The following is a 26,296-nucleotide window of genomic DNA, read 5'->3' as shown; positions in this document are numbered from 1 at the left end:
TTTTTTTTTTTTTTTTTTTTTTTTTTTTTAACTACAGCTCTGTAGTATGATTTAAGGTCTGGTATTGTGTTGCCTCCTGCTTCACTTTTCCTACTAAGGATAGCTTTCCATATTCTGGGCTTTTTATTTTTCCAAATAAATTTCACAACTGATTTTTCTATTTATCTGAAGAATATCATTGGTATTTTAATTGGAATTTTATTAAATCTGTATAGCACTTTTGGTTGTATGGCCATTTTGACAATGTTAATTCTGCCTATACAAGAATATGGGAGATCTTTCCATCTTCTAAGGTCTTCTTCAATTTCTTTCTTTAGTGTTCTGTGGTTTTCATTGTAGAGGTCTTTCACATCTTTTATTAGATTGATTCCCAAGCATTTTTTTTTTTTTGAGGCTGTTGTGAATGGGATAGTTTTCCTAATTTCTCTTTCAGGTGATTCATCATTGCTGTATAGGAATGCAACAGATTAATGGGTGTTAATTTTATATCCTTCTACTTTGCTGATTCATTTATGAGTTCTAGAAACTTTCTGATGGAGTTTTTTGGGCCTTCTAAATAAAGAATCATGTTGTTATACATTAATCCCTTATTAGGAGAAGCTGACGAAGATTTTCTACCATGTGGTGGGCTTTTTTTTTTCCACATTGTTAATTTTTTCCTTTCCTGTGCAAAAGGGACACAGGTGCCTAGAAATATAGAAAGGGCCTAAGGAATCTGTCAGTGTCTGCCACTTACTAGGATTTTCCCTCTGGTGGAACAGCAACAAAGAATGACGGTATAGTATTGGTCATCGCTGTCACCCAGAAGGCTCAGGTTATTGCTGGATAATTGATAAAGTGGTCACAGAAGTGATCCAGTATTTCCAAGCTCCACAGCCTGGTAAGGACATGACAGCCAAGGCTCCACACCCTCAAGAATGAAGGCATGAATCACTGCACCAGGCAAGTGTCTTAGTAGAGCTAAGTTACGGGCAAGGAATGAGGAAATTCTAGAAAGAATGACAAAGGAGAGAAGTAAAAATAGTATCCTAGTCTGTGACCAGGATTAACAATGGGACCCAACTAGTTCCATTTAACCTCCTATGTTGTGTTTCTAGAGCCTCTTCCTCAGAGGTTCAGAGTGAACCTAAGGTGGACATAAGTGGATCTGCATAGTGTGTGAGGGGTGGGCTGAAGTGGGAGCTGCTGATGCTGCCACATCTGCTCTGTGCTCCTCCCCCTTTGGTTGCAGCTGTGGTGGGCAGTTCCATGTGGGCTAAGATCATTCTCACAGCATCCCTCCTTGAGCCTGCACCACACCTCTCTCCACTCTTCTGCTTTTAGGCCTTCTCTAAATCTAACAGAAGCTTAGTTCCTGTGCAAGTGTAGCTGGAAATTTCAGGGATAAAACCCAGGAGCATCCAGAACCAATGGGGATCAAACCAGGGAGAAGTGCCCCAACCTCAAGTTTTTCAAACAGAATTACAACAGGCATTCCTTCCTGCTGACAGAGGAAGTATCCAGCCAGCCCCTTTGGCCTACAGAGAAAGCTTTAGCAGCACACCTGTACATGGGAGTTTCTTCTTTTCCTACCTCACCAGCTTACCTCCCCCAGTTTTTTAATAAACTACCTGAATCAAGTTCTTCTCTTGGCTCTTCTTTCTGGAGAATGTGAACCAAAGCACTCTCTCATTAAGACAGAAACAAGAATGTCTCCTGTGCTGTTTACCTGTGCAATGCTGTCCTTATTTACCAAGGAGATGTTGAACAATCAACACAAATTCAGAGCTAGTAGAGAAGTTCTGAAAATGTGCATCGTGTGAGATTTATTTATAAAAAAGTAATTTTACATTATAATAGCAATATCTAATTAAAAGTACAAAAGAAGACAAGATTATATTCATCATAGTTAGCAAAACATATAATAATAGTGAAGTCATAGTGGCCATAAGACTATTGATATTTATGAATGCAAAAGATCTTTAAGAAATTTTAAGAAACATTGAAGGATATAAAACAAGATCTGAGAAAATGGAGACTATTTTTCCGATGTTTTAAAGATGTCAGTTCTCCTGAAATTTACACAATTCTCGTAAATTTTAGTACACTTTGTCTCATTCTTTCCCCTCAGGAACCCATATACCTTATTCTAATATTAATATAGAAAAACAAAGGCTTACAACATTACCTTAGTAGATTTGGGAAAACAAAAAGAAAACAAAGAGAAGCATCCCTTTGCTTGTGGATGCATAAAGATATAGTAATAAAAATTGTGTGAGAAGATTCACAGATCTATGTAAAAGGACAAAGAGTTCAGAACCAGACACACAAACATGAGTATTAAATATATTGGTGAACTATGACCTAGTAAGGAAAAATGACTTATTTATTAGACAATATTGGCAAAACTGCCTCTATTTATGGAGAAAAGCACCTGTGGACATTATACAAAGGTACTTCTACAAAGGAACTCTTAATATGCATTAAAGGTGAAAGGTAAAAACCATAAATTTAATGAATGAGAATGTTGTAACCTTATAAATATCTCTTTTTAACTCCCAAAACTCAATAAGACAAACAATTAATGGATTTTACTCTTTTATAATGAAGGAAACATTGCACATTTACCACATAAGTTAGAGATATTAACAATGTCCAAAATTGATATGGAATTTCAATGTGTTCCAAACATTGCTTATATTCACTAGTTGCTAGGGATTTTTATTTTAAGTGAGAACTCTTTCTGAAATGCAAATGCACATGCTGGGGCAGAGTGGTTAAGAGGATTAGTATAAAGATTAAATAATTCTTTGTATACGAAAAACACTGGGAACTAGGCCTAACTTCTGACTAGCTTCTGAAGTGTAAGCCACTGTCTTACTGTTATTATTTCTGCTACTATTGTTATTGCCATGTAATATATGTCCATTTTTTTTAGCCTTAGGTTTCCTTTCACTTACACATGGATAACATTTTTTTGTATGTTTTTAACTAATACTAAGAAGAAAAAAATTGGGGGGGGGGGAGTTGGTACCAAGGATTGAACTCAGGGACACTCGCCCACTGAGCCACATCTCCAGCCCTATTTTGTATTTTATTTAGAGACAGGGTCTCACTGAGTTGCTTAGCACCTCACTTTTGCTGAGGTTGGCTTTGAACTTGTGATCCTCCTGCCTCAGCCTCTTGATCCACTGGGATTACAGGCATGTACCACCATTCCCAGCAAGAAGAAAATATTTGAAAGTGACTTGATACAAACACAAAGGCCAAATGAGTGTTTGGGAGTGTGGTGAGAAAAAGAGTAATGGTCACAAAGAAAGCTAACTGAAAAGCGAAATCATAATTTAGTGAAATTATAGAGGGTCGTTTCTATGGTGGGATGGTGGGAAGGATGGACATAGATCTATAAATGGCACAGCTCAGACACATTGTCACATGCTAAAATGTATAACAAAAATTAGCAAAAAATTGTCTATTACTGCTGAAGTAAGAAACACTAGTGAATGTTCATTTTTATACTGAAGTCTTTGGAAAGATGCGATTGAGATGATCTTAATTGATTCAGATGAAAGGTAAAGAAATGTTCAAGTGTTAGCACTTATAATCAAGATAGACATTACATGTCAAAGTTGTTACAATCTTGACTGTATAACTGACTTATGAGTTCTGTTATCTTACAAAGTGTATTTTGATGTACATAATTTTAATTTTGTTCTTCATGAGATATTTGCAGGAAATTTTAAATTGTATGCTATTGCTTTTCACTGAACATATTTTCAGGGTGTCATTTCCTGCAATAAGTTGGCACATGAAGAAAAACAAATTAATTTTTTTTACTAGTAGTTCAAGAAAATATCATTAGCAAAATCCCAAATAAATACTTTTCTCCCCCACTTTCATATGTCATGCCAAAGCCAAATATGAAGTACTGAGTTAGTCTCAGGATTATTGTGATTAACTGAAAGCTTACTATAAATGCCTCTTCAATTTATTGGCAGAAAAGTTTCACTTTCCAAATTAGAAAAAAAGCTGTAAATAGAAGTAGATGTAAAAGAAAGGAACTTCTAGACTCTTTGGGGGGAATATCAAGATCTATAATGTGGAAGAAAGTGAGGACTATCATTAACATGCCTTTAAAATAGAGTTAAGGAATTTGATGCATTCCACCCTACCACAATGATTATGTTATCTAGGAATTCCTGAAAGAGTATACTCTGTGAATTTCTTATCTCTTTTAGCATATAGTGCAGGACAAGGACAAAAGATAATCTCACAGTTTGAAAGGAAGAACTCAAAAGTGGTGAAGGACCATTTGACCCAGCCATTCCCCTTCTCGGTCTATTCCCTAAAGACCTAAAAAGAGCATGCTACAGGGACACTGCTACATCGATGTTCATAGCAGCACAGTTCACAATAGCAAGACTGTGGAACCAACCTAGATGCCCTTACAANCTAGTATTTATACTGCTCAATTTTCTATACAATTTATTAAATGAAATGTTAATGAATAAATATGTCTCAGTCTTTTATTAGATACAAGTTATTTTACAAAGCAATGTGAAGAACCTAAGAAAATATAAACCATGCACTGAAAACGTGTATAATATGGTTGAGAATTAGGATATAAATTTTGTAATACATGACGGAGTCATTCATAGTCATTCATTCATTCATTCCATAGGTAACACCTACTATAAACAGTTTGCCTCTGGATCACTTCTTTACCCCTTCCCTAGGCCTAATGGTTCAAAGGTATACAATAAATACCTATTGTCTAAAATAGTAACATCCATGTTTTGCACTCAAACTGATGGCCCTAAAGATCATAGTGCTTTCGCATAATTGAGCTGAGAATTTTTCTTGCCAATATACAATTTTATAAGTGTCACATTAGGAAAATTGTCCTATCTTCCTATCAAACTAGAAATATAATCTTTAGCTCTACTATTTTACACATTTAAAAGACTCTAGTCAGCTATTAGGCATCACTGTCTTCTCTGGTACAGGAAGAGTGGCCACACCTAGAACCTGAGCTTCCAGTACCCATGCATGCTCCAGCAATAATGAAGTATATGGATTGGAATGTCCCCCAAAGGTTCAATTTGAAATCATGTTTCACAATGCAGGAAGATTCAGAGGTGGGGGCTTTGGGGCAATGATTGCATCATGGGACTCTAATCCGTGGGTTATCCATTGTGTTAGTCAGTTTTTCATCACTGTGACCAAAATATCTGACAAGAACCACTTAGAGGAGGAAAGGTTTATTTGCACTCATAGTTTCAGCGGTCTCAGTCTATGGTCAGTTGACCCTATTGCTCTAGGCCCAAGGTGAGGCAGAGACTCTTGGCAGAAGGGTGTGATAGAAGAAAGCTGATCATCTCAGGGAAAACAGAAATTATATTGAGAAAGTGAGTGTCGGGGACAAAATATAAACCCCAAAGGCACACTGCCAGTGATCTACTTCCTCCAGCCACTTACCTCCTCCAACCACACCTTATCTGCATATAGTTATCACCCAATACAGTAGTCTTTTAAATAATCTCTCAAATGGATTAATCATCTCATTAGGTTGCAGTTCTCATAATCTAATTGTAAGTTTTCAGTGGACACCTTTATCCAAAACATAACTTCCATCAACTGGATTGGTCCATTGATAATAAAATGTACCACTGAGATGTGAGACTAGGTTGGAGGAAGTGAGTCTCTGGGGGCATACCCTGGAAGGGCTCATCTTCTCCCAGTTTCTTCCTCTGTGTATTTTGCTGTTTTGTGACTGCCATGAGCTGACCTGCTTTCCTCTGCCATACTCTTCTTCCATGATGTTCTGCCTCACCTCAGGCTCAGAGCAATAGAGCTGGCTGACCAGGGACTGAATCTTTGGAAACTGAGAAAACAAAACCCGCCAAACAAACAACAACAAAAATCCCTTTCCACCTCTGAACTGTTCTTGTCATGTATTTTGTTCTCGGCAACGAAAAGTTAACAAACACCAAATAGAGGTGGGGACAATGGCAATTAAAAAATGCCTCTTCTCTGTCAGACTTCTCTTTTCTCTCATCTTAATGTGCTAGAGAGTAGCCCATTAAGGTGATTTCAGGTGATCCATATTGAAAGCCGAATCTGGTGACATGACAGACTCAGGGCAAATTCAAATGGAAGGAAGTGGCCTTAGTGTGTCAAGTCATCTAAAATTCTGGGGAGGAAGCAAAAGACAATCTCAAGATATTCTATATAGATAGACATATTCTAAAATTTCAGGTGCTTTCCTGTCACTATCATCTTCTGATTCTTACTGGAATCATTAGCAAAAGTTCAATCAAAATTACAATAATTGGCATTCACTTCTAGTGATAATTATTACATGATTTAATGTGGTAATCTTTCAGCAAAAGTTGTTAAATAAAAGGACTAGAAAAACATTCTAAAAAATTGAGTGGAATTTAACCCCAAAAGTGCTGACAAAATATAGATGTTATGAGAACATATCCTTCTTCTTTGTGGAAATAAATGTGCAGGTAGTCCACATTGTATGACATTTGGTTGTTGCTGAGATGACATCCAAAGTGAACTCCAATCCTTGTTGCCTTGTTCTAAATTTTTGTACCTTTTTCTTTCTTTTTTTTAAAAAAGAACCTCTTTCAGAGAGTGTTATTTTTTAATTTATTTTGCTCATTTTTTAATGCAATACACGTTCCATAAGGACAAGATATTTGTTTTGTTCACTGATGTGTCCCCAAAGCCTAGAACAGTACCTTTGCACATAGTAGGTGTCACTGTGGACCTGGTACATGTTTGATAGTACCTTGGTATCCGTCATTCTTGTCCTGTCACTACTGTGCTTGAGTTCTAATACCTTGGGAATCAGCTGAGTGAAGGATACACTGGGAAAGGAGCCAAGGTTTGGTAGCTGAGGGTCTTAGTGATGGAGCATGTAGCTCTGATCATCCTTATGATGGTTAGAGATTAGAAAATGTCAGTGCTTTTTCTGAAAGATCCTAGAATTGGAATGACGTTGGACAGATTTAGATTCTTCCCAAATCATAATATTCTAGGATTTTAACTCTCTTTCCCAAATTGCTTTGTCCCACTAAGACTTTTTATCCCTGCTTTGCTACTGACCTGGATTTTGGGTACCTTCATTTATTCAGCTGCAGGCAAGGGTTTCTTGGCTTATCACTAGAAGAGGATGTACAGACATTTGCCAGAAATGGGAGGTTGTGTGCCCTCAATACACACGTGTCCGTACTTACTAGGCTACTGTTGGTCTTAAACACTGAAAACTCAAAATTAAAAGTTGCCCTGGTTTCTAGTTCCAGTCAGATATTTTTTCCTGTGCCTAGCAATCTGGGAAACTTTTTCCGCTCTGTTTCTTGACAATCTAGGTGATAGTCAGATCAACTCTAAATTTTAATTACTCCCCAATGACTACTCCCATTGGAATCCTTTTCACTTTTATAAATGCAAATAATCAAAAAACAAATCAAATAAAAACGAGAACAGATAAAGTCAGTAGCATACCTGTGGCAATTACAAACACAATCCCTTCTTGGTAAGATAAGGTATATAAACAGATCATTCTTATCAAGATGAGAAACATGCTTTTCATCCCATTTCATAAATATTTCCGTACTGAATTCTCATCCATTTTTAGTCCCATTTTTTAGCAAGCATCCTGAAACTAACTGAGGTAATTTAGTCCCAAAGCTTTTGATGGCAAAGTTCAGAACCCACACCAGATCTGCCTGTCCACGGAGCCTGTGTCATCAGCCTGAGTTCCCCTGGCTACTTTCCCTGGTAACTGTCTGAAATCAGGGACTGTATGATTTCAGAGCCACAGTGAAAATTGCAACTAAAAGTGAACAAGTCTTTCTGGTGCCCCACTGTTTGGCCTCTTTCTTCCATATAAAATGCCCAATTCCTATCTTAGAGGTGTTTTGTGATGGAGTGTGGGGAGCCACTCCGAATGACTTGCTCCTTCCATCCTGAAGTGAGAGGCTTTGACCATCACTACATTTCTTAGCGACTTGGGAACTTGGGGGTTGTCCTGGTTCAGGAAGTTGAGGGCATGTCCTCAGATGTAGATGACACACCTTGGGTTGAATTACACTCACCTGTCCCTTGTAACCCTGCTCCTTCTGACCTTTTTCAGATGGAACTTTCTAAGAACAAGGGTCCCCCCAATAAAAGCCCACTTCCGAACATGCTGGCTCTCTCTGGCCAGCCTCTCATGACTTTCTCTTGCTCTCCCATTTGGGGAGCCTGAGGCCGAGAGTGGAGAAGCCATCCTGAAGCTTGTTTAAAGGTAGAGTGTGTGTCTGAGTTTTATTTGGTGTCCCTAGAAATTCACACCAGGTACCTTAAGTTCAGCTGCTTGCGTGTGTCAGGGGCAGCAAGGGAGAAATGAGGTAATGCAGATATGAACAGGGGTGAGCATAGAGAAGTGATTAAGTAAACCCTCTTATTAATGACATCAGGTGAAGTAAAATATTGGATTAAGGGAATGCTCATGCTGTGCAGGAACTAGAAAAAGCAGCACAAGAAAGCCTAATCACTCTCAATCTGTAACAAATATCTTTCATGATTTTTAGTTCCTTTCCTCTTAATTTCCTGATTTTTACTAATTTTGTATCTTATAGGGCCTCATATTAAAAAAGTGTACACTAGAGGTAGAAAAGAATTTGGTCACTGAAAAGCTATTTCCTCCCTTGTACATTAGCAAATGTGTGTTCTGGGTGACTCAGTTCTTCAGGAAAGAATCTAGATGACCTGACAGAATGCACTCCGCAGAGCTTAGAAGGCAGCTCTGCCACAGTGACTTCCCAGAGGCAGAGATCCCAGACCCACCCTGAGACAGCCTGAGAGGGTGGCCCATGTCTCTGTAATAATTACAATAATTATAAAGTATTCTTTCTTAAATTCAAGTTATTGAAGGTATGCATACTCATGTACACAAAAAAATCTGTAAATATGCACATGTATTAATACAAAAAAAAATATGTTTGAGAAGGATGGGCTTTAAGCCAGACAGAAATCTGCCTCACCAGCTCATACTTTAAATACTTCCACTTTATAGGGAGGTTCTCTAAACCACTAAAAATAGAACTCTTGGATGAGCCAGTGATCTCATACTAGGCTTATATACAAAGAAAATGAAATCTGAATATTAAAGAGACCTCTGCTCTCTTATGTCTATTGTAGCATTATTTACAGTAGCCAAGAAATGGAACCAACCAGTGTCCATTAACTCATTCATGGATAGAGTAAACATGATATATAGTTGACAAGTTCTATCAGTTAGGGACCAACCATTTAACACACAAACTTTTTGAGGACATTTAAGATCCAAACCCTAACAGTAGGTAAAAGGAAATCAGGGTTTGACTCTTGGTCATGCTCCTTATTGCCCACTTCATCTGGCAGGTGGCTTCAACATTATGCTCTTCAGTTTTCTCCTCTGTAAGATGGGATAATTAGCTACACCACAGGATTTGCTGGTGCATAAACAAAAAGGACTAAAATTCATATAGTACAAGGCACCACCAAACACTTATGAATGTCCACTAATGGTGCTTCTTCTTCCATAACTGGGCTGCTACAACACATCTACTACAAATTTCAGCACTTTATCAAGTATGGTCTTATGCTGGAATCTAATGATCATAGTTGTAATATGGTGAAATTCCTATAATTACCTGATAAAAAGCTTCAAGGAGATGAAATATGTTTTACATTTCTTTGGACCACCATCCTGAGAACTCAGCAGATTATTAATATTTATGTGATTCTATAAAAATATTCAGAAATCAAAAAACACATACTATACCATGTATTGAATTATTTTTGTGTCTCTAGCAATTAGAGAAGTGCAAATTGAAACAACACTGAGATTTCATCTTATTCCAGTCAAAATGGCAACTATCAAGAATATGCGTAACAATAAATGTTGGTGAGGATATGGGGAAAAGTGTACACTCAAACATGGTTGGTGGGATTGCAAATTGGTGCAATTACTCTGGAAAGCAGTATGAAGATTCCTCAAAAAACTAGGAATGGAATGACCATTTGACCCAGCTATCCCACTCCTTGGTAAGTACTCAAAGGACTTAAAATCAGGATACTACAGTGACACAGCCACATCAATGTTTATAGCAGCAGAATTCACAATAACTAAGCTATCGAGCCAACATAGTTGCCCTTCAACAGATGAATGGATAAAGAAAATGTTGTCTATATACACGATGAATTATTACTCAGCCATTAAGAAGAATGACTTTATGACACTTGCCTGTAAATGGATGAACTGGAGACTATCTAAGTGAAATAAGCCAATATCCCAAACCCAAAGGTTGAATGTTTTCACTGATATGTGGGAGATAACTCACAATAGGGGGAAGGGAAGAATAGAAATTCAGTAAATTCGACAAAGGGGAATAAAAGGAAGGTAGTAGGGATAGAAAAACAGACAGTGGAATGAATCTGACATAATTTTCCTATGTACATATATGCATACACCACAAGGAATCTCACCAGCATGTACATCCACAAAAATGAGGTACTTTTATTCCATAAAATGGACTCTACAATCGTGTATAACTAAAAAGAACCAATAAAAATTATTTTTGGATTAAATGCTAATTATTAAATCTCTCTTTCATGTAGTCTACTTCCCCTTTCAAATATATAGATAATTTACAAAGTTTATGAACAGGAAATAGTCATCTCAACTTATGAGTTCAGCAGGTTTGTCACAAGCAAATAATTAAGTAAAAAATATATAAATACACACAATGTGTGCAACGTATCAGGAGAGGTAAGAATGATTTTCTTTTCCCCTAGTTAGCTTCCCTCACCTATCTTCCATCCTAGGACCCAAAGAAGTTAGGACAAGAACAGTCTTCTTCAACAGTTAATTGGCCCCCCACTTCTCAAACTATGTAGTACTTGAGTTCAAGGTTTTGAATTCTAACTCATTCACATTCATTGAACTTGTACTGACCAGGAAGATGAGCAAGGGGTCACCTTTTCCTTCAAGAGAGAAATTCATAGTGTCCCCAAGTGACACTGAAAGCTTGGTCCTGATTCAATAATGAGAAAAAGTTTAGAGAAAAAGGAAAAACAAGTTTTATTGCTTTGCTGGCAAAGGAGAAAGGCAAAGGAGTCATGTGACACAGGCTGCCATTCCAGATGCTAAGGGGAACAGAGGGCTTTATAATGGATAATACTGCACTGTTTTACAGATATTATCAGTAGATGTAATTAATGTTAACCTTTTCCTTCAGAGAGCTGTTTTCCCAGTTTCAGGTCTGGAGTTTCTTTGTTTAGGTGGGCAGTAAAAGGATGGGCAGAAAACTCAGCTTAGGATTGTTATGCCAGATTCATGGGACCCCAATAGACCTCCAGGAGCCGAATCCGATGCAAGCACACAAGAGTCTTTATTGCAAGGTGAGCCTGGACTCACAACCGTTCCAGATGCAGCGGTCCCAGGGAGTGAGTCCTGGTCCTTTGTTCAGTGGGATTTTATAGGTTTTTGAGGAATACGCTGTGCGTCACAATATCACACAGCAAATCATTCCATACTGTGGGGAAAATCAAACAACAAACTCTTAACATTGATTAGCACATTCAATGGTGGGAAAAATTTGAGTAGGGGTAATTGGTTAATATAAGGGGGGGGGGGTTCGTTTGAACTGATTGGTTTAGGCCACAAGGGGTGTACGTGCTAAACTACATGGTTTCCCAACATGTTATCAACCACCATAAACTACTTGGGGGTCATCTGGCATTCCAGGTATTTTCCCCTGTCTCATGCTGATTGGAGGTTGCTAGGGGGGTTGCTATGGGTCCTCACCTAGCCTAACTGAGTCAGGGACACCTGGCACCACAGACCTCTCCTGTTATTTACAGACAAACAACTCAGCAGGGTGGGTATGTGCTTAGGAGTGCTCTGTGGGTTTTTCCAAGGACGAGGGTCACGTCCCCTTCCTTAGGACAGGCCTTAAGGTAGAAGCTGCTGTTATTTATTTATTTTTAAAAATGGAGTCACATTAGTTTCTCAGGATGGGAAGAATGTAAATCTTGTTTTTTATGCAGTTTGGGAAGGAAAGAGAAAGGAGAAGAAAGAAAGAAGGGGAGAGAGAGAGAGAGAGAGAGAGAGAGAGAGAGAGAGAGAGAGAGAGAAAGAAAGAAAGAAAGAAAGAAAGAAAGAAAGAAAGAAAGAAAGAAAGAAAGAAAGAAAGAAAGAAAGAAAAAGTCTGCTAACAAATAAGCTGCCAGTATCCCAGCAGGAAGGTTTATATTCAGAACATAAAGTGAAACCCTGAGAAGTGAAAGGGACCCCTGTTAAACACAGGGAGTGTGCTGCCTGCCCTTCTCCCACCAAATGTGGGATGCAGGTACAGCATGTGAAGGTACAATACCTTATGCAGATTCCTGTGATTCCAGAGTCAATTGTTGGGACATGGCTGACATGGGTGAGGAGTAAAGGCTCGCAACCCCAACTGAGTGATCAAGTTGAATGCTTCCAATTATTGTGAATTAGAATGCACTTTGGATTTTAAATTTGTTGACTTCTAAATATGGCATAGTTATATATAAATACAGGAACTTTAACCACTGATTTTTTTAAAAAATATATTTTCCCGTCATGCTTAAGACCCAATATTGACTTTTGGTTTTGAAATTCTCAGGATCTGTGTTGGCTTTCCTGGTTTCACTCAGAGTGAAGCAACAGCTTCTTTGGTTATGCATCCCCAGCTGCTGCACAGTCAGAAACAATGCCCACATTTAATGAGCAAACAAGAACTCTGTCATCAGGGCCTGGCCCTTTGCCAGGCTCTGCACTGTCCCAGATGTCTTTAAGTGACAGTTCTGTCACAGAGAAGAGGTGTCCTTGGAAAGGGATCTGAGGGGTTCCCAGAAGAGAGGCAGACCTCAACTCAGGGCCAGTGGAGTTCTTGGCATATGTGTCACAAAAGAATTTCAGCATGAGCCACACAAAGGCATAGACAGAGATTTACTTAGGAAGGTGGACACCCATTCGAAGGAGAATATAGGCTATCTCCAAAGTGAGAAGCCCTTACTTGGGCTCAGTTCTACATATTCCAGTAGACAACTACTCCATGTAGGTGGCAGCTCAGCGTCCCCTAGATTTGGAGTCAGATGATTTGCATAAGATTTTCATCTTTGCTGGAGGCTGAATTATTTATTGCCTCTGTGGTTCATGACAAGGGGTCTTGGTGTCTTGGGATGTTGGCTAGCTGTTAACTCTCCTGAGCTTGAATTCTATTTTCTAGAAAATTAGCATAATAACATTTAGGACTTTTATGAAGCCAACTAAAGAAATTTAAGAGAAGGCATGCGCACTGTAAAATGTAATAAAAATGTGACTGTTAAATCAGTTTCACATGCTGTGCTGTCCCGCCCTGTTGCAATCATGTATCCATTTTTTGTGAGTTTTTCATTTCCCTTTGTAAAAACAGGGAGTTTTTGCGTTGTCCCTGTGTGCTCTGCGACGTTCTTCTCCATGACCCAGGCTCTCGGACCCGCTTATTGCAGCCTGAGAGCCGATGCAACCCCTTCGGATTCCCATACCCCGCCGACCAAAGGAAGCCAGCCCTCCAGGGAGTGGCTTCCGCCAGCTCCCTGACCCCGCAGCCCGTGGTGAAGCCGCCTCCCCGCGGCTCTACTCTCAGTCCGCAGCCCTGAGCCATCAGCCAGGAGCTTGCCCAGGCGCCGCCTGGGGCGAGTGTCCTCCAGCAGCGCCGCGGCCCCGTGGGGTCCTCCCGGGAAGGGCTCTGCCGCGGCTGCGGGCGGTGACCTGGGGTGCGCACAGACCACGTCCCCAAACCGCAGGAGGGAAGGGAGAAGGTAGGCATGATGCCGGAGACTTGTCGGTAAAACCGAAAGCGAATCAAGTGATGCACAGGAGGTTGTACTGGGGCCTCTGCTGGAGGCAGAAAGGAGAAACCGCTCTGACCCAGAGTGCTGGTCAGACTGGCTCCTGGAACAGGGAAAAAGCCAGTAGGGGTTGCAGGAATGGGCTCTGTGGAGTCTAGGAATTTTCACTGGCATCCATTTTCAAAGGATGTTTCTTTGTGCTGGTCAGACAGGCCTTGAGCGAGGAGCATTTGCAGTCCTATTGGACCCAGGTCCAGTATAACCAAGCTTGTGGTTCAAATGAGCTGCTGCAGCTATTAAGAGAACATAGGTGGGGGTGGAGGAAAGCACAAATTGGACTGAACAAGTTAAGGGATCAGGGAGTTTGCCTTTAGCCTTTTGCCGGGATCCCCTAACAGTTTCATTCTTCATTCTTTTATGTAATTTATCCTGAGAGTTATTATGGGGAAGGCATGAAGGCATCCGGCCCTAATGCTTTTTTCTTTTTCTTTTCCTTTTTTTGGGGGTGGTGGTGGTGGTGGTGGTGGTGGTGATGGTGGTGGTGTTGCAGTACTGGGGATTGAACCAAGGACCTCCTACATGCTAGGCAAGTGCTCTATCACTGAACTACACTCCCAGCCCTGCCTCTGGTTTTTGATGTCCACAAGTTGGTTTGAAAAAGTTAGCGAGTAGCCAAGAACCTATTTTTAGTAGATGACAGGCTCAGTAAAGATTCTTGGAATATATCTCCTTTTTGGGGGGAGGGGTGCTGAATATCTCATTGTCCCCTTCAGATCTTCTATTCACATACTCTTAAGAGTGCTGTTTTTCATGGGGGTCCCTGATGGTGTTAGGGAGACTCAAGAAGGAGGCATCCTGGAAAGGGTGTTTGGGAAAAGCTCTTTAGGAATTGCACAGCACAAATGATTGACATCATGATCAGAAGGAAGCTGCTTGTTGGAGCTGTGTGGAAGGTCCAGGTGACTCCTCTCAACACAGAGGTCAAGGACTGTATTGTTAATGATCTGCCCTTGAGCACATGTGTCTTGAGACCACAGCCCTTGGTCACCTAAACTGCAATTTGGCCAGTGAGTAAATTTGTGTGGCAGGAAAGGTGGGTGTGTATTGTATGTACATTTTGTTAGAAAAGAGCACTCTACTAAATGCAATGACTTGATTTTGTATTTCTAGAGTCCTAGGCCAGAGGCCATACTCTCCCAACAAAGAATAGTCTTGCCCTACCAACCAAATGGAAAGAGTAATGGTGGAAAGCCAGATAGAAACTTTAATCAGTAGAGTTACACTTGGAAGACACAGGGGATTAACATTTCTAGCCCTATCTTTGGGGATAATGCATGAGCTGTGGATTATGTAGACATGGGGAACCATAATCAAAATATCTTGGTCAAACCATGGTCAGATCAGTCATTATCTCAGGATTGGTCAGACTGGACTTGTATGAGATATGAAAGTGGCTGTTTCCCAGGTGCCATTTCCACTCATCACAAGAATTTTATTGATCAGATTTGTTATTACTGGAATCTAAGGTGACTGACTCACAGCAAAGAACACAAAAAGTGGAGGCAGAGATGCCAAACTTTTTATCCTGCATTTAGTTGCCCGTTGGTCACTTGCATGCACAAGTGAAGAGTCTAAGTTATTATTACATTTGTAGCCACTGGCAGTTTCATTCGAAAGTGAGTATGAAATACAAACTGAATTCAGAATATTGTCAGAAAACAATTTGGTGGTGAAAATGATTCCAGTTCTTTAGTGTGTTATGGGCAGGCTCTTTAAGGTAAACCTGGTGATTATCTCCAATGTGCAAAGATAAACAATTGATAAAGTATAGATAAAAACTTACTGTGCAGGGAGTTACTACGAGTAAAGGAGAAGCTTGTTCGCAATAATATTTTGAAGTGTTGACTTTTAAAATAAGAAATATATTTGTTTCTTATTCCCAGGACATAGCATTTTTCTATAACTCTGGGTAGTTTGCTAAAGAGATATTGGGTTCCCTTTTGTAATTTTTCTGTAAATAATTGAATTTTCATTATTAACTTTTAAAATGAACTGCATGTTGCAACTTATATTAAAAATAATATTGAGAAAGTTCAAGTACAGAAAAATATAAGACCAAAAATTAGATTATAAGTCTTATCAGTTAAGGAAAAAAATGTATATCTATATATCTATAATGTTGTCTCATTTCATTTGCTTTCTTAGTAATGGAAATGTAAAAGGTCACTCCTTTTACAAATAAAAATACAGATTCATAGTAACAAATGTTTATTGGGCATCTTGTTCCAGGCCCTGAGCATTACCTACAAGTTCCTTTAGGAAATATTCTTTTATATAAGATACATAGAAATAAACACACATATAATATCTTTTTCTGTATTTATTGTCACTAAGCATCCATGAAGCCTTTGAAGTAAGCTGAAGTATGATAAGCAGAAAATGGACGACAACAACTTAGACTGGGAAGCTGCCATGAGGGAGCACATTGGAATGGACATAAGCAGAAACAAGGTCCCTTTGCACTTTATAAAATTGCATCCTGGTGGTCATAACAAAAGGAAATGATTAGTTACGTAGTTCAATGACCATAAAGGGATAAACACTGTCGCTTTTCAAAGAAGCTTTCCCTGGCATTTACTTTTGTGCTTTCTTATTAGTACATTAGATTTCTACATTATAATTGGGTTTAAAATCATACATGCATAAAGTTTGATTTACTCCACTTCAGTCCCTGGTGCCCTCCCCATTTCCTGGCCCTCCTCCTTCCTCCTATCCTCTTTACTCCACTGGTCTTCCTTTCACTCATTTATTTAGTCATTTTTGATCAGTACATCAGAGTTGGAAATATATAAGGATGGAGTTCACTGTGGTATATTTACACATGCCCATAGCAGAATTTTGTCAAACTCATTCTGCATTTCTTCTGCTTTCCTGTCTGTCCTCCCTTCGCCTCAGTCTCCTTATATAAATCTTCCATATATTTTCATGATATTCAATCCCCTTCATTTCCCCCCTTATTTTGTTCTAGTTTCCCTAAGTAGAAGAAAACATTTGATCTTTGACTTTCTGAATTTGACTTATTTAACTTAGCATGATGTTCTCCAGTTCCACCCATTTACTGGCAAATGCCAGAATTTCATTCTTCTTTGTGGCTGAGTAATATTCCATTGTGTATATCCACCACATTTTCTTAATCTGTTCATCTATTGATGGGCATCTGGGCTGTTTCTATAACTTGACTATTGTGAATTGTGCTACTATAAACATTGGTGTCACTGTATTACTATAGTATTCTAATTTTAGTTCTTTTGAATAAATTCCAATGAGTGGGATAGCTGGGTAATATGGGGACTTCATTCCTAGTTTTTTGAGGAATGTCCATAATGCTTTCCAGAGTGGTTGTATTAATTTGCAATTCCACCAAAAATGCGTGAATGTACCTTTCCCCTGGACATCCTTGCCAGTATTTACTATTATTTAAGTTTTTGATAATTGCTATTATGACCGGAGTGAGATAAAATCTTAGTGTGATTTTGATTTGCATTTTCCTGATTGCTAGATATGTTGAACATTTTTTCAAATATTTATTGGCCATATTGTTTCTTCTTTGGAGAAAGTCTATTTAGTTCATTGAAGATTTATTGATTGGGTTACTTTTTTTTGGTATTAATTGTTTTCTAGTTTTTTTTTTTTAATATATTTTAGATACTAATCCCCTATCAGAAGAGTAGCTGAAAAATATTTTCTCCCACTGTGTAGGCTCTCTCTTCACACTTATAATCATTTCCTTTGTTGTGCAGAAGCTTTTTAGTTTAGTTGGATCCCACTTATTGATTCTTGGTTTTATTTCTTGAGCTCTAGGTGTCTTGTTAAGGAAGTTAGTGCCTGCATGTATGGAGTGTTGACTCTGTTTTCAGTCTTGCAAAGTTTTTGTTCTAACTCCTAAAGCTTGACTCTTTTGATTTGACTTTCACACAGGGTAAGAGACAGGAATCTATTTTCATTCTTCTACCTATGGATATCCAGTTTTCCCATTTGTTAAAAAACTGTCTTTCCCACATACATTTTGGCACCTTTGTCAAGTATCAGATGTCTTTAAGTATGTAGATTTGTCAATGTCTTCTATTCTATTCCATTGGTCTTCATGTTGACTTGATGCCAATAACGTGGTTTTTGTTAGTACAGCTCTGTAGTATAATTTGAGATCAGGTATTGTGATGCCTTTTGGATCCCTTCTCTTGCTCAGTATTGCTTTGGCCATTGTCGGTCTCTTATTCTTTCAAATGAATTTTAGGACTACTTTTTCTAATTCTGTGAAGATTATCATTGGTATTTTGGTGGGGACAGCATTCAATCTTTATAATCTTTTGGTAATGTGGCCATTTTATTAATTCTGCCTCTCCAAGAAAATGGGAGGTCTTTCCATTTTCTAAGGACTTCTTCAACTTTTTTTCCTTCAGTGTTCTATAATTTTCACTGTGGAGATCTTTCACCTCCTGAGTTATATTAACTCCCAAGTATTTTGTTTTTCTTTTCTGGTTATTGTGAGTCGTATAGACGTCTTGGTTTAATTCTCAGCATGATCAATGTTGTAGCACAGAAAAGTCTTGATATGTGATGTTGCTCTTGTATCCTGTTACCTTGCTGAATTCATTATCAGCTTTAGAAGTCTTTTGGTGGAGTGTTTTCAGGTCTTCCTTACATAGGATCATGACATCAACAAACAAATAATTTGACTTCTTCTTTTCCTATTTGTACTCCTTTTATTTCCCTTTCTTGCCTGATTGCTTTAGCTAGAGTTTTAAGGGCTATAGTGAATACGATTTGTGACAGTGGACATCCTTGTCTTGTTCTTGGTTTTAGAGAAAATGTTTCAGTTTCTCTCTGTTCAATATGATCTTACCTTTGGGTTTGCCATATAGCCTTTAGAATGCCATGGTAGGTGCCTTTTATCCCTAGGTTCCCCAGTTTTTTTAACATGAATTCCTGTTGAATTTTATCAGAAGCCTTTTCTGCACCTATTAAGATAATCATATGATTCTTGTCCTTATTTTATGTAAATGGGTGAAATTACATTTATTAATTTGTGTATATTGAACCAGCCTCATATCCTTGGGATGAAAGCCACTTGATTATAATGCACTATCTTTTTTATACATTTCTTAATGTATTTTGTTAATATTTTTTAAGGATTTTTGCATCTATTTCATTAGGGATATTGGTCTGTAGTTTTGTTTCCTATTTTTAAATTTGTTCTTTTCAGTTGTACATGACAGTAGAATGTATTTAGAAATATTATACATGCAAGGAGTATAACTTACCATTCTTGTGGTTGTACATGATGTGGAGTTACACTGATCCTGTATTCATATATAAACATAGGAAAGTTATGTCCGATTCATTCTACTTTCTTTCCTATTCTCATCCCTCACCCACCTTCCCTGCCCTTCATTCTCCTTTGTCTAATACAGTGAACTTCTATCCATCTCCTATTATTGTGTTAGCATATGCATATCAGAAAAAATATTCAACCTTTGGTTTTTCAGGATTGGTTTATTTCACTTGACATATTAGTCTCCAGTTCCATAGATTTACCAGCAAATGTCATGATTTAATTTCTCTTTATGACTAATAGTCCATTGTGTATATGTACAACATTTTCTTTATCCATTCATCTGTTGGAAGGTACTTAGGTTGGTTTCATAGCTTAGTTATTGTGAATTGAGCTGCTATAAACATTGTAGTGGCCACGTCACTAGAGTATACTGATTTTAGATCCTTTAGGTATATGCCAAGGAGTGGGATAACTGGGTCAAATGGTGGTTCCATCCCAAGTTTTCTAAGGAATTTCCATATTGCTTTCCAGAGTAGTTGCACCAATTTGCAGTCCCACCAGCAATGTATGACTGAACCTTAAAAACACTGGGGAACCGAGGGATAGAAGGCACCTACCATGGCATTCTAAAGGCTATATGGCAAACCCAAAGGTAAGATCATATTGAACATCCTTGCCAACGTTTATTGTTAGTTGTATTCTTAATAGCTGCCATTCTGACTAGAGTGAGATGAAATTTCAGTGGAGTTTTAATTTGAATTTCTCTGATTAATTAACTGGAGATGTTCAATAGATTTTCACGTATGTTGACTGATCATATTTCTTCTGTGAATGTCTGTTCAGTTCCTTAGCCCATTTATTGATTGGCTTATTTGGGTGTTTTTTTGGTGTTAAGATCTTTATATATCCTGGAGATTAATGCTCTATATGATGTGCAGGTGGAAAGATTCTCTCCCATTCTGTAGACTCTCTCTTCATATTCTTCATTGTTTCCTTTGCTGTGAAGAAGCTTTTTAGTTTGAATCTTGATTTTACTTCTTGTGCTTTAGGAGCTTTCTTAAGGAATTCAGTTCCTACGCTGACATGATGGAGATTTAAGCTTACTTTTTCTTCTGGTAGGCACAGCATCTCTGGTCTAATGCCTAAGTCCTTGACCCACTCCGAGTTCTGAGTTTTGTGCAGGGTGGGAGATAGGGGTTTAATTTCCTTTTGCTACATATGGATTTCCAGTTTTCCCAGCACCATTTGATGAAGAGGCTATCTTTTCTCCAATGTATAGTTTTGGTGTCTTTGTCTAGTGTTTCTGGGACCTGTGTCCTCTATTCTTACTAAGGATTGTTTTGGCTATTCTGGGCCTCTTATTTTCCCAAATGAATTTCATGGCTGCTTTTTCTCTTTCTGTGAAGAGTGTCATTGGAATTTGAATGGGAAATGCACTGAATCTGTATAGAACTTTCGGATGATCATCATCAAGGCAGCTATTTCATTTCTCTATACTGATTTCTAAGTTTCTGGAAGTGGAAGTGGTTGACAAGTATAGGGCCAGAGAGAGATGAGGACACACAAAAGCCACTTTCTTCCCTTGGGAGTTCACTCTGAGGCTGTCACCAGACTCTGCTTTCAGTTTTGCTCTCCTGAAGTCTTAGTTCTCCCAGCTATTCTTCAGCATATCAAATGGGAAAGCCTTCCCTCTAAAAGCTAGAACAAAACTGGGATGCCCTCTTTTACCACTTTTATTCAACCTCATCCTTGAAACCCTAGCCAGAGCAAATCAGTCTAACAAAAGAGATGAAAGACCTCTACATGAAAACTATAGACCACTAAAGAGAGAAATTGAAGAAGGCCTTAGAAGATGGAATGATCTCCCATGTTCTTGGATAGGCAGAATAAATATTGTCAAATTTGCCATACTACCAAAAGCGCTATACAGATTTAATGGAATTAATTTTAAAATTCCATTGATATTATTCATAGAAATAGAGAAAGCAGTCATGTCATTTTGTTTTCTTGATGTGAATTGTTATCTGGAGATATACAGGAGAAATACAGGCCTGAAAATGTCTCACCCTGATGATAGGGAGAATAAAGATTACCCTGGAAGGAGGAATTTTGTGACCCTCACACAGACCAGATCCTAGTACTCAGAATAAGAATGATTCCCCCTAACTACAAAATCTGAGAAAACATGTTCTCATTAGAATCGGCCAGCATGGGCAAAAGTGACCCAGAATTATCTTATATTTTTACAGTGCTTCTTGGGGACTTGGGAGTCTGATACAATCCAGTTATCAAGTCAGAAGTCAAGGGGTGGACTTAAGTGTGACTCTTTGACAACTTCCCTGGGACCCCTAAATAAAACTGGAAGGCAGGAGGGGCATGCCGTCCTTCTACAGTTTAGAGGAGCCACTCTTCCCTTGACAGTGTCCCCCTTTCCCTTTTCTTATCCCTTCTAATAAACTCAGGCCTGCAACTTGGAGCAATGGGTCTGAAAACTAGTGAGAGAGGACCACTGGGGCTACCTTGGCTCTGTGGCAGGCCCTTGATCTGCAACAGCAAGACGATTTAGTTACCTCTATAATATGTTAAGAAAACAATCATGATTTAATTGGATACAACTATTTCTCATGAAATTCATATTGCTTTTAAAAGTAAGTTATTGAAATCTAATACTTATTATTTTAAGACTTATTGATAGGTGAAGCATACATCAAACCTAAAAAACTTTCAAGGTAAAATTTTAACTTAAAAATAAAACGTGTTAATGTTCTATGTCTTTACATAATTTAAAATGGAGAAAGTAAAAGACATTTAAAATAATACAAATCCTGAAGTGGAAAAAAGTTATAATGACATTATTAAAAAGATATATCTACATTTACTAGCAAAATAAATAATTCTTTTAGTAAAATATGTTGTATAGCATTTAATTGATGCGTATTAGACTTTTGACATAAGACACAACTTAAAAGTTTTTGATAGTTTTTAGGGTCATATTAAGGCAATGAAGCATCTATACTTTGCCATCACTTAGTACAGAAATATTTTAAATAATTATATAATTATTTTCTATATCGTTGACTCTCCTGCTTCTTAAATGCTGTAATTCTCTTGTGGCTTTGCTCATTATTAATACACTGGGAATGTAAGGACCAAGGAGTTAGCTGTGTGGTGTCAAAGGCCATCCTGAACTATGGGATGCAATTCTAATGGTGACAGTGTCCAATGCCTTTCATAATGTATCTATTTATAGGACTTTTCATTTAAAGTGAATTTTCTTTCTGAAGGGCACATGCACTGGCTTGAGAAGCAGGGGCAGAGTAGTCAAGTAAAGATTGAATAAGCTTTTATATGTGAGAAACACCTGGAATAGAGCCCAGCACTGTAGCTTCTAAAGTGTAAGTCATTATGATGAGGATTATTATTATTATTGCGGTTATTATTACTGTTATTATATGCAATATACGTCCAAGTTCTTCTTCTTCTTTTAATTCCTTAAGTGTCCTTTCACTCATAAATGAATAACATTTTTTTTCATAACTAATACTAGTGAGAAATGATTTAACAATAACTCAAGGTAAATGCTTCACAAAGGCCAAATGAATTTTCATGAGTGAGGCAAGAGAAAGAGTAATTGTCCTGAGGAAGGCTCATGCAAGAGTGAATGCTCACAGGTAAACCATCACTTAGTGAGATTTCAGAGGGTCATTTCTATGGTAGGATGGTGGGAAGTATGGACATAGAATAGTAAATGGCACAGCTATGCCAATCAAAACTCAGGCATGTAACAATTAGGCATGATATTACATGCTTAAGTGTATATCAGAACTTAGCAAAAGGATCTTCTGTTATTGATCAAAGAAGATATACTAGTGAAAGTAATTTTTATACTGAGACTTCTGGACAGAACTAATTAAGATGATGGCTAAATAAGTGATTGAGGTAAAGAAAAAGATATGAGCAAGTATTAGAAGTTAGAATAGCAGGCTTGACATACAAAAGGGATCTTAATCTTGAATATATAACTCTACTTTATGATATTCTGTACCTAAACAGAGAACTTTGAAGGACATAATTTCAATTTTATTCTCTGGAATGAATCTTTGACTTTTAGAACTTCAGTTATAAATCTCAATAAAAACATGGAAAAAGAACATTACGCATATATTGATGAGGCTAAAAGCCACATTATATGTTTTAATTTAATTTTAATATGTAGAATACAGAATAGAAGTGAATATAGTTTATGTGCTCTCACCTCTTGCCCCTTGTACTTCATAAGAAATTCTGAACTGCATTAGGTTGCTCTGTCACTGAAGATATTTTTAAGATGTTACATTTTGCCACTACTTGTCATGTGCATGAAAACATGACTCTTACTAGCAGTTAAATATCATCAGCAAAATCCTAATTAAATACCTTACTCCCCCATATATCATATGGCATGCCAAAGCCCAATAAGAATTCTGAGTTATTTTCATGATTAGGGTGGTTAATTGAGAGCTTACTATAAATGCCTATTCAGAAAGTTTTCATCTCTCAAATTAGAAAAATGTTGTGACATAAGTGGATGTCATAGGAACTGCTGGTTTCACTTTTTGGGCATATCAAGATCCACACTGCTCAGAACAGCAGACTGTAATTATTATACTTTTAGAATAGAGTAGGGAATTTGGTGGTGTTCTCCAACCTACCCCAATGATCACAACATCCAGAGAATTCCCAAAATTTCGGAAAAAAATGAAGTTTGTGAATGTGAATTTCTAATATCTCTTACACCGCATAGTAAAGTTCAAAGAAACAAAATGTAATCTCACAGGCTGCCAGGATTATCTAAGTGATGATGTCATGAATCAGATTTACAGACTGGAATGTATCAGGAGGGAACCACTGCCTATTGCTGGGAATTCAGTCAATCACGTGAATTGCAATAAGAGCAATTAAACCAACAACTACACATGGATGTAGCCAGGGAAGGTGTCTTTTACGTCCTTACTGTGTACATATAGTAAAACTGCTTTCACAGCTAACTTCTAGGAGTGGCTAGTCATTGTTATCAGGGACAATGCCTTCCTTCACTGTAGAATCTTGCTCTGTAAAAGGATCCAGACTTCCCAAGGCCTCCATCTCCCCAAATTCCTTCCTCCTCAGCATTTCCTCTACTCTTCTAGTATTTATATTACTCAAAATGCTGTATAGCTTTTACATATGGAATTTCAGTCAACAAACAATTTGAAGACCTCTGTTAGATATGAATTATTTTTCTAGCAAACACAAGAAATATAAAACATTATACAGATATCACATTAATAAATTTAAATGATTCACTTATACTGTACCGTCTTTCGATCAAGCTAGAAATAGAATCTCTAGTTTCATAATTAGAGTTTTAACAGCCTCTGAGCAGCTATTATGCATCATTTCTCTTCTGGTACACAAGGGGAGGCCACACCTAGAACCTGAGCTTCCAGGACCTATGTGAGTTTCAACAATGACCAAGTCAAGGCAGGGATCATGGCAATAAGGATTCCTTGTCAAATTTCCTGTTCTTTCCTTCTTATTTGATATGCCGGAGAGTAGCTGTGAGAAGTAAGGATTTCAGGAGAGCAAAACTGATAGCAGAGTCTGCTGATGACCTCAGGGTGAACTCCCAAGGGAAGGAAGTGGTGAGTCATCTTCTCTCTCTGGCTTATTCTGGCCCTGCACATGTCAACCACTTCCACTTCCATAAACTTAGATATCAGTATAGAGAAATGAAATAACTGCCTTGTTGATGGTCACCCTAAAAAAGTCTGGGGAGGAAGTGAAAGATATTCTTAAGACATTCTGTACATAGACATTTTCTTAAATGTCAATTGCTTGCCTGTCATTATCCCCTTCTGATCCTCACCAGAATCATTAGTAAAACTCAATAATTACTGCAACAGATTGTGATTCATTTCTAATAATAATTACTACATGATTTAATGTGATAATTTTCTAGCACATTTGTTAAATACAAGGACCGGGATCATACAAATGCTCATTAAAGCAGAATGGAGTTTAATCTGAAAAGTGATGACAAAACACAGATATTATAAGACTACATCATTCTTTGTGGAAATATATGTGCAAGTAATCCATTTGTATGTTGTTTGGATGTTGCTGACATAATATCCAAAGTGAACTCCGATCCCACTTGCCTTACTCTATATTTTTGTTCCTTTTTTTCTTTTTTTAAAATAGCACTTCTTATCAAAAATCTGTATTATTTAATTAGCTCATTTTATTAAATGCAAGATTTGCAAAGAAAAGATATTTGTTTTGTTCACTGCTATATCCTAAAGCCCAGGATAGTGCCTTGGCACGTAGTGGATGTCACTGTGGACCTGGTACCTGAGTATCCACCCATCATGGTCCCTTACTATTGTACTTGATTTCTAAAAGCTTGGGAATCATCTTAGTGTGGGAAACACAGGGAAAGGGGTCAATTTTTGATAGTTGGGGACCTGGTGACAGAATATGTAGCTCTTATTATATTTTTAATGGCTATAGACATTGCAAAAGTTCAATGCTTGACTTAATTAGAGACCAGGAACTGTGAGGTCTACAGGCAATATAAGGAGATAAAGACTAGGTGCCCACATCACAGGGGTGGTTCCCAAAGGAGATCCTTGTGATGTAGTCTTATATTAGGGACTGGCAAGTGCTAAACCCCACTTCCAGGAGCTCTGACCCCAAGACCAACACTCCCACCCTAATAACCTTCACCATTCTGAGGGTGGAGATGCCAGCAAAAGACAGACAACCCCACCTATTGGATGAGAAGGGTAGCAGGAAAGATACTGAACTCCAACAAAAATAATACTTGTATTTTTCTTTGAGACTTTTTTTTCTTTTACTTTTCTCCTGCCCTCACATCCCCAACATTTGTGAAACCATGGTTAGTTTTCATGGGTTAGTCTCCTGAGGACTGGGATGTCATAGTATATTACATTTGTGTTGTATAATCTTTTATCTCCTACCTATTTTTACACTTTTTATTTTTCTTAATTTTTATATTTGTTTATTTGTTGTACTCTATTGTCATTTCACTTACTTATCTCCCTA

General features: G+C 37.9%; 1 protein-coding gene and 1 pseudogene across 5 annotated transcripts in view; one reads left to right on the top strand and one right to left on the bottom strand.

Moving 5' to 3' along the window:
* LOC107141308 overlaps nucleotides 1–26,296 on the bottom strand; it is a 303,686-nt pseudogene that overhangs the window by 156,325 nt on the left and 121,065 nt on the right.
* The window catches only part of LOC107141130 (broad substrate specificity ATP-binding cassette transporter ABCG2-like), a 66,836-nt gene continuing 54,164 nt past the window's right edge, over nucleotides 13,625–26,296 (top strand). For 2 of the 5 annotated variants that reach the window (XR_007351362.1, XM_048813587.1), the window contains exons 1-3: nucleotides 13,625–13,845; nucleotides 16,270–16,386; nucleotides 19,742–19,862. The gene's annotated coding sequence lies outside the window, so the exon portion shown is untranslated. The remainder of the gene's footprint in view (nucleotides 13,846–16,269; nucleotides 16,387–19,741; nucleotides 19,863–26,296) is intronic. The other 3 variants (XM_048813589.1, XM_048813588.1, XM_048813590.1) reach the window with 3 other exon arrangements.

This window comes from Marmota marmota, unplaced genomic scaffold (genome assembly GCF_001458135.2).
Source record: "Marmota marmota marmota unplaced genomic scaffold, marMar, whole genome shotgun sequence".
Lineage (NCBI taxonomy): Eukaryota > Metazoa > Chordata > Mammalia > Rodentia > Sciuridae > Marmota > Marmota marmota.
Note: the sequence above shows the minus strand (reverse complement) of the source record. Positions and strands in the feature narration are given on the sequence as shown.